This window comes from Antechinus flavipes, chromosome X, assembly GCF_016432865.1.
Source record: "Antechinus flavipes isolate AdamAnt ecotype Samford, QLD, Australia chromosome X, AdamAnt_v2, whole genome shotgun sequence".
In the NCBI taxonomy this organism is placed as follows: Eukaryota; Metazoa; Chordata; class Mammalia; order Dasyuromorphia; family Dasyuridae; genus Antechinus; species Antechinus flavipes.
The window spans coordinates 51,703,560-51,713,224 of NC_067404.1; the positions used below are offsets into that span (position 1 = coordinate 51,703,560).

The following is a 9,665-nucleotide window of genomic DNA, read 5'->3' on the forward strand; positions in this document are numbered from 1 at the left end:
TTTCCAGAATTGTCCCAGAATGGTTGGAACAGTTCATAGCATTAACAATGCATTAGCATACCTATTTACAGCATCCCTTCTAACATTTTCCTTTTCTCTAATGCTCCCTTCTTCTTCTTCTTCTTCTTCTTCTTTTGTAAGGCATTTGGGGTTAAGTGACTTGTCCAGGGTCACATGGCTAGGAAGTGTTAAGTGTCTGAAGCTTGATTTGAACTCAGGTCCTCCTGATTTCAGGACAAGTGTTCTATCCACTGAACCATCTAGTTGTCTCAACTCCTTTTCTCTCATGCTAACCAATCTGATAGCTGTCAAGTGGTAACTCAGTTCTTTTAAATGGCATTTTTTCATGTGACTATTAGTAGCTTTGATTTTTTCTTAAAAAAAAAAAAAAGCCTGTTCATATCTTTTGAACATTTACCAATTGGGAAATGCCTCATTTGGACTTCCGGTTAAGATGGCGGAGAGGAGGCACATAGCTTTCTCTCACTATCCATTTCATTACAAGCCTCTGAATTAATGCTTGACTGAAAAAAAAAAAAAAACCACAAATAGTTACCAAGAGAAGCCATCCTTGAGATTCGCCAAGAAAGGTCTGTCTTTACTGGAGGGCTGGGACGGTTTTAGATCGGGCGCAGGCTGAGGGTAGCGGCAGTGAGAGCACGGGAGCAGACTGGAGAGGGGGTGGGGAGTGATCGCAGCTGTCTCTGCGGGGAGAGCTTCGCTACAGGATTAGATACTTTGCTCCGGCAGCAAGTCAGCAGCCCAGCAGAGAAGCTAAAAACACCGGGGGTGAAGAATACAACCCCAAACAGCTGGAGTCTCTCGGGACCTAGCCGCCCTTCCCCCTTCCCCCTTCCCCCCCCCCCCCCAGTGACTCAGCACGCTCTGGGCTCTCAGAGCGCAGGCGCAGCACAGTCAGGCTAATGCCTCACTGCTGCCCCCTGCAGTCTGTAGAGGAAGCTCGGTAACGCACCCAGCCCCTCCCCCAAAGAAAGACTCCAGTTTTTTCTGTTTTTCTTTGCTAGTTTGTCTTTGATTATTAGACAGAATGAGCAAGAAACTGAAGAGGACTTCAACCCTTGACAGCTTCTATACAGATAGAGAGCAGACTCTAAATCCTGAGGAGACTAAAAACAGACAGTCCCCAGGTGAATCCCCAAAGGAGGAGATCATCTGTTCCTCAGCACAGATGAACCTCATAGAAGTGATTAAAAAGGCTCTCACAAGGGAGCTAGAAGAAAAATGGGGAAAGCAGAGTGAGGCTTGGCAAAAGGAGAGGGAGGCTTGGCAAAAGAGCCTGGAGAAGTCAGTTAAAGAGAGAGTGGATAAAGAAGTAAAATCCTTGAAAAATAGGATTGGTGAACTGGAAAACAAAATTGGCAAAATGGAAAAAAATTCCACAGAACAGAAGAACTCAATGGGACAATTAGAAAAAGATTTTTAAAAAGTGAGTGAAGAGAATACTTCACTGAAAATCAGAATTGAACAAGTGGAATTGAATGACTCGAGGAGACAAGAAGAATCAGTCAAGCAAATCCAAAAAAATCAAACAATGGAAAAGAATATGAAATACCTTCTGGGGAAGACAACAGACCTGGAAAACAGATCCAGGAGAGACAACCTGAGAATCATCAGACTCCCAGAAAAACATGATGAAAAAAAAAGCCTGGACACTATTTTCCAGGAAATTATCAAAGAGAACTGCCCAGAAGTCATAGGAACAGAGGAAAAAATAAACATTGAAAGGATTCATCGATCACCCACTGAAAGGGATCCTAAAATCAAAACACCAAGGAATATAGTGGCCAAATGCCAGAACCCTCAGACAAAGGAAAAAATATTGCAAGCGGCTAGAAAAACCCAATTCAAGTATCAAGGAGCCACAATAAGGATCACCCAGGATCTGGCAGCATCCACATTAAAAGGGAAATGCCTCATTTTTATATTTGACTCAATTACTTATATATTTGAGAAATGAGGCTTTTATCAGAGAAACTTAGTGTAAAATGCCCAGCCTCTTCCCAGTTTCTTATATTCCTTCCAATTCATTGCTCTATTCTTTCTCCCTTTTAATGATATAAGAGTTTAGAAATAGAAAATTTCCCCTAAGTATTGCTTTGGCTGGATCCCACAAAGTATGTTGTTTTGTTGTCATTCTCTTTAATGAAATTGTTGATTATTTCTCTGATTTGTTCTTTGATTGTCATTCTTTATGGGTTATTTAGTTTCCAATTAATTTATGATCTGCATTTCTATAGCCTTTTGCTGAATGTAACTTTTATTGCATTATGATCTGAAAAGTATGCATTTAATATTTATGCCTTTTGGCATTTGTGAAATACTACTATATGGTCAATTTTTGTAAACATGTAATAAATAACTGTGAAAAATGTATATTCCTGTTTATTTCCATTCAGTTTTCTTCTGAGGTCCATCATATCTAACTTTTCTAAAATTTTATTCATCTGTTAACTTCTTTCTTAAGAAAGAAGTTCTTAAATTATCTTTCCTTGATCTGTTTTCCAGGTCAGTTATTTTTCTGATGAAATATGTTTGATTTTCTTATAATTTTCATTCCTTTGCCTTTGTTTTGTTTTTTCTTAATATCTCATGGAGTCATTAGTTTTTACTTGCCCAATTCTAATTTTTAAGGAACTATTTTATTCAATGAGCTTTTGTGCATCTTTTTTATTTTGCCAATTCTGATTTTTTAAGGTTTTCTTCAGTGTTTGTGTGTATATGTGTGTCTTTTACCAAAATATTAATTGTCTTTTTGTAATTTTTTTACATTTCTCTCATTTCTTTCCCCAGTTTTTCCTTTGCCACTCTTATGTGATTTTAAAATTCATTTTAGGTCTTCCAGAAATTCTTGTTAGACTTGTGTCAAGTTCACATTTTTCTTTGAGACTTTCCTTTTAATTGTTTTGACATCATTGTTTTCTGAGTTTGTCCTGATCTTCTCTGTCATCAGAGTAACTTGTTTCTTCATTTTCCCAGCATATTCCTTTTGAAAATTTAATTTTAAACTTAAATATAAAATAAAAAGGGAAAAAACATTGCCATATGCACAATAGAACATAAGAGAGAATTCATATATAAATCAATAAATTTCCATTTCAAGAAAGTCAATATAATAAATATTCTACATTGTGTTCAGAGCTGTCTATCTTTTTTTCCTCCCTTGTAGGTTTTCTTTTATTCTCTGCTGTGCTCTTTTTACTTTATTTTTCATCCTTTCTTCCCTCTTCCCCTCCAAAAAGTCTACAATTAAGTGTGGATACATACATACACACACGTACACACATATAAGTAGATATCTATAATCATATACATACATATTATTATACATATGTAAGATTGCTATGCTTATTTCTGTTTGTCTGAAGGTGCATAGCATCTTCCTTCAAAAGTCAAAGTTTTTCCATATTTTTTCTCAATCCATTGGCTAATCATTTCCTATACCACAGCAACATTCCAACCCTATATTGTCTAGTTTTTTCTTTTTTTATTGTTTTCTTTATTTTTTCTGGTTATACCTGTACATTAATTTTTTAAATTACACATTTCTTTATGAATCATGGTGAGAGAGGAAAAAATCAGAACCAAAGGAAAAAAACAATGAGAGAAAAAAAAAGAAGAAAAGAGAAAAGTGAACATAGTGTGTGCTGATTTATATTCATTCTCCATAGTTCTATCTCTGGATGCAGATGGTGTTTTCTATCTAAAGTTTAGAGGGATTGCATTGGATCACTGAACCTCTGAGAAGAACCCAGCTCTTTGATAGTTGATCATCACACAATCTTGCTATTACTGTGCAAACTGTATTCCTACTTTAGTATCTGTTCTACTTGTTTCAGCATCAGTTCATATAAATCTTTCCAGGCCTTTCTAAAATCAGTTTGTTCATCATTTTTTATAAACAATAATAATTCATTACTTTCATATATCATAACTTATTTAGTCATTCCCAAATTGATGGACATCTGTCCACTTTCCAATTTTTTGGTTCCACAAAAAAAGCCGCTACAAACATTTTTGCATGGGAGTCCTTTTCCATCCTTTATGATTTCTTCAGGATACAGACTCAGTAGAAGCACTGATGGATCCAAGTGTATGCACAGTTTGATAGTTCTTTGGAGAGAGCTCCAAATTGCTCTTCAGAATAGCTGGATAGTTTCACAACTTCACCAACAATGCGTTAGTGTCCTAGTTTTCCCACATTCCCTCCAACATTTATCATTATCTTTTCTTGTCATCTTAATCAATCTGAGAGGCATGAGGTTGTGTCTTAGAGTTGTTTTAATTTGCATCTCTCTAGTCAATAGTGATTTAGAACGTCTTTTCATATGACTTTCATTAATTTCATCATCTGTTCATATCCTTTGTCCATTTATCAATTGGGGAATGACTTGTATTCTTATAAATTTGACACAGTTCTTTATAAATTTTAGAAATGAGGCCTTTATCAGAAACAATGGCTGTAAAAATTTTTCCCAGATTTGTACTTCCCTTTTAATCTTGTTTGTATTTGTTTTGTTTGTACAGAAACTTTTTAATTTAATGTAATAAAATAATGACTTGTTCATTTTCTCCCTTCCTATTTTTCTCACTATGTTTCACACAAATTTTTGAGCTGCTTTCAGTTTCCATTTTATGGGTAAATTCATCCCATTTACATTCTAAGCTATAATTACTTGTATATTTCCCCCTTCCTGTTTTCCCTCACTATTCTTCTTGCCCTAATCTTATCCCTTCTCACTTCACTACTTTTACTTCTTCCTACTACCTTGCCCTTGGTCTAGCCACCCCTCCAAGAATCTCTCCTTTATCTTCTCCCACACCTTATTCCCTTGCTCTCTTATTTCTTTCTAAATTTTAAAGAGTTCTGAAAACTTCTAAAATATATATGTTATTCCCTTTTTAATCCATTCTTGATAAGAGCAAGATTTCAGCACTACCCACTTGTCCCCTTACTAGCTTACTATGTACAAATTTTACCTTTTTGCATTCATTTGAGATACTTTCTCCTTTTTATCTCTCCCTATACAGTTTTTTTTTAAAAAAATCACTCCATAATACTCAGCTCAGTCCCAAGCTTTTCTTTCAAACTATCCAAATAAAAAGGACAGTCATATAAGAACTGATAATCTTTTTATATATAAGATATACATGATTTGGCATTGAGTTCCTTCTAATTAGTCCTTTATATTTATATTTCTTCTGGATGTTATATGTTAAAATTTCCCTAAAGTTTTGCTGTTTTTGTCTTGCAATTTAAATTCCTTTTATTAACCATTCAGGATTATAGTTAACTTCTCTGAGTAAGTTACTCTTGATCATAATCTCAGCTCTTTTGTTCTACAAAATAGCTGCTAGGCCCGTTTTGTAGTGGTAAGGAACTGGAAACTGAGTAGATGTCCATTGGTTGGGGAATGGCTGAATAAATTATGTAATGGAATATTATTATTCTACAAAAAAACATTGAGCAGGCTGATTTCAGAAAAGCCAGGAAAGATTTACACGAACTTATGCTAAATGAAGTGAGTAGAACCAAGAGAATATTGTATACAGCAACAAGAAGTCTGTGATGATCAAGTGTGATGGACTTGGCTCTTTTGAGCCAATGAGGTTATTCAAAACAATTTCAATAGACTTGAAAGAGAGGACTGTGGGGATCCACTGAAGATAGCTCCTTACAAAGAATAAATGGGAAAATATGTATAAAAATTCACTGAAGAAAAGAGCTTCTTAAAAAGAATTGTAGCTATGTAACCCTGGGCAAGTCACTCAACCCCAACTGCCTTACAAAAAAAGGACTGGAGACTGGAGGTGTATCACAGCATAGTATTTTCACCTTCTTTGTTTTGTTTGTTTACTTGTTTTTTTCTTCCTCAATTTCCCCCCTTTTGACCTGATTTTTCTTGCTCAGCATGATAAATGTGGAAATATGTTTAGAAGAATTGCACATGTCCAACCTATATTGGGTTACTTCTAGTGGAGGGAGAAAAAATTTTGGAACACAAGGTTTCCAAGGGTGAACATTGAAAACTATTTTTGCATATATTTTGAAAAATAAAAAGCTATTTCTATTAAAAAAAGAAAGAAAGAAATAGTTGCTGGTCCATATTGTATATAGTTCCACAATATTTAAATTGTTTTTCTCATTGCTTCCAATATTTTCTCCTTAACCTGGGGGCTTTGAAATTTAACTATGATATTTCTGTAAGTTTTTCTCCTGGGATCTCTTTCAGGTGATGATGGATTAATTTTTTTTCTATTTCTGCTTTGTCTTCTTCTAGAATATTAGGGTAATTTCCTTGATCATTTCTTGTAATATTGTCTCAATTAGAATGTCATCAATTTCCCTTTGCCCAATTCTAGTTTTCAAGGAATTATTTTCTTCCTCACAGTTTTCATTCTCTATTTCAAGTTGGTTAACTTTCTTTTCATAATTTTCTTGGATTGCTTATTTTTTTTCTAATTTTTCCTTGATCTCTATTATTTGATTTTTAAAGTCCTTTATAAAGTTCTTCCAAGAAATTTTTTGTGTGTGTTTGGGACCATTTGCTCTTTCTCACTGAAAAAGGAGTGGCTTTTTAGTTTCATTATCTTCCTCTGAGTAGAAACCTTGGTTTTTTCTATCCCTATAGTAGCTATCTATGGTTGGGTTTTTTTCTCCTTTGCTTTATTATTCATTTATCTATTTATTAATTCATTATCTATCTGTCTATTTATTTTGTTTTATTTTTTAGCAGCTATTGATGTGACCAAGTTCTAGTCCTGAGGTATGGAGAATAATGCCTCAGGCCTCAAGTCCTTATTGTTATTTTCTGAGGTCTGTTCTTGAGTTGAACCCAATCTTCTCTAGTCCTAAGCCATGGCTAGAACCCCAAGTCATGCTGTTCTAACTTGTGATTCTATTCCCTGTGGTCCTCCTGGTGGCTAAAAACTACATCTTATCTTTTCTTCCCTAGAACTGAAACCATGGACTCTGCTCTCCTTCTGATGCCCACAGCCAACAAGGACCCTCTATTCCTGCACTCATCAGATATGTGGTAGCTCTTTCTCCCCAGTGGCAATCCAGCCTTGGACCCATCTGGTCAGGACAGTCGAAGATCCTTCAGTCTTCTCTTACTTCATAAGACCCCCCTTCCCCACACACATCCCCAGTGAGATGAAAGTTTTTAAGGCTGAGGCTGCCTCCCAACCCCCGCTGCCCACGGGGCTTGTTTATTGATTCTGAAGAGTTGGTCTACAGGTATTTGCACTTCACTCAGGCTGAAACTCTGTCCCCAGAAGTCAGGATGTTCTTGGATTTTAGGTTGTCTTAGGAGAAGAACTGCTTTAGCCTGACTTTTGTTAATTTCCACTGCTCTACATTCCCTCTGAGACAATGTGCTGTCTTCTTCTGTGGAGGAAATTTGGAGAGCCAAGTTTTCTGACCTACTCTGCCATGGTCCCAGAATCCTCATCTGCATATTTCTTGACTTTGAACTTTATAGTAAAATTGGACTCCGTTCTTTTGGGTGGGGTGGTGTGGTGTGGAGGCATTGTCCCAAGCTTCAGGCTTTTTTCAATACTGTCTTCCCAGGTAGTTCCAGGGATTTGAAAGTTTTTGGTGTTTTCAAAATGATGTGATTTAGGGAAATGTGTAGTCACTGTGATACTGTTCTTTAGACTTTCTGTTGGGATAGCAAATATTTTTTTCTATTCTAGAACTGTCACCCAGAAGTTGTTGTTGTTTGTCTTTCATTTTCAAGGAAGACCATAACATCAAGGGAGGTGATATCATGATTTGAAACTGAGTTGGATTTAAGTGAGGGAAGCTGGGCAAGATCATCTGCCTCACTTTTCCCTCCAACCATCTGGGCCTAGTAGCCAGATAGAGATCAGGATGATTGGAGATGGCCTTGGATGGGAGATCTTGGCCTTTTTAAAGTTAAGGTCTTCAACAGGTCTCAGTTTGACTGAGGCCATACCCATTGATTCTGGGAAAAGTCCCTACTCCTATGTATTACTCTTATTTGTCTAATGCTGGCTATATCTTTGTTTAGGGTATGGGGGGGTCATTCTATCTCTATGACAACAGTCATGATCAAACCCAACCAACATGTTCTTAACACCACCACCAAAAACAACTAAACCACCAAAACCTGAAAATTAGCCACTACCACAAAAACAATCCCCACTCCACCAGTGCTCCAGCACTGTGAGCACAGAACAACCATCATTAATGACAAAAACCCACTGTCACCACCAGCAACCAGCAGTGGTCAATATTGCCACCTACAACCACCGTCAGAAATGAATAATTAATCAGAATAATAATAATAATAATTAGAAACTAATAATCCGCATCTACTATTACTACCGCCACTAACTAAACAAGTTACCTCCACCACCACCACCACCAAGATGCCATATAGTCTAGTGAACAGAGAGCTGGCCTTTTTGTCAAGATCTGGGTTCAAATCTCTGCCTTTGACTGTGTGACCTTAATCTTTCTGAGCCCATTTCCTCCTCTACAAAATAAACTGGAGTAAACTCAATGGCCTCTGAGGGCTTTTCTATGATCCTGTGATTGACATGTACAGTAGATTAGCAGTGGGAACAGAACTAGGCCTGGGGATATGGGGAAAGGATGGAAAGCATGGTCCAAGATGAATTCCCATGGTATAAACAGAATGTCCATTAAGGTAAATCACTCCAGAGAACTAGACAGAAAGTGAACTGAATCTGGGATAAATGGGGGAAATCTGGGGGAAGTTCAGCACAGAGCAATGGAAACAAAATGGTGAAGAGAAATTAGAACAAAGTGTTGGCAAAGGATAGCTTGTCTCACACCAGGTAGAAACCTGAGGAGGCAGCCTTTGGTTATGGATTATCAGCATGTGGAGCTGGAAATGGAAAGCATTTTAGCCCACCTCCTCATTTTATAGAGAGAAATTGGAAGGTGGTTTGTCTATGGCCACATCACCAGTAAGTGGCAGAGAGTCTTAGAACATTGACTTGCTCCACTCTTCAGGATCCGCTCTCCTTTTGTCCACCTGTTGTTGCCTGCCACATCTCTGCCATCTTTCCATCTCTGCCTGAAATTCTGTCATCTTTTGAATCCAAGGCTGAATTTTATTACTTCCATAAAACCTCTCTTTATTCCTCCTAACTCAATTTGAGCTCTTCCTCCTACCAAGTACTTTAGAAGCTAAATTGGAGCTCTCCTAGGTATTGATACTCTCTTTTATATCATAGGGCCTTGCATCCTTTTGCCATGTCCCAGTAGACAGTAAGACCCTTTAGAATGAGGACTAGGTCACACTTACCTTTGTATCCTTCTATTTCTCACCCAGAGCTTGCTACACAGAAGGTGGTCGATAAATAAAAGATGTAATATGTGTGTGCATCTGCACACATGTGCATGAAGGTGGGGAGAAGAGGGATACAATACATTTGTCGGGGCAGAAGACCTGGCTTCCCAGTTTTGGTGTCAATGTTTATTTGCATGACCGTGAAAAAGTCATTTTCCCTTAAGGAGCTTCTTCATCTGCAAAATGGGCAAATAACATGAATACTAATTAACTCACAGGATTTATGAATTCATAGTCTGACATCCTGAAGGGCCTTCAGAGACCATCTAGTCCAAGTCCTTCTCTTTTCCAGATGAGATA

The 9,665-nt window shown here is 37.2% G+C and overlaps 1 long non-coding RNA gene across 1 annotated transcript in view; it reads left to right on the top strand.

Moving 5' to 3' along the window:
* Window positions 1–8,549, top strand: part of LOC127542550 (uncharacterized) — a 53,468-nt gene extending 44,919 nt beyond the window's left edge. The window contains exon 2 of the long non-coding RNA XR_007948714.1: window positions 6,975–8,549. This is a non-coding gene — a long non-coding RNA (uncharacterized LOC127542550). The remainder of the gene's footprint in view (window positions 1–6,974) is intronic.
* The last annotated feature ends 1,116 nt before the right edge of the window (window positions 8,550–9,665 follow it).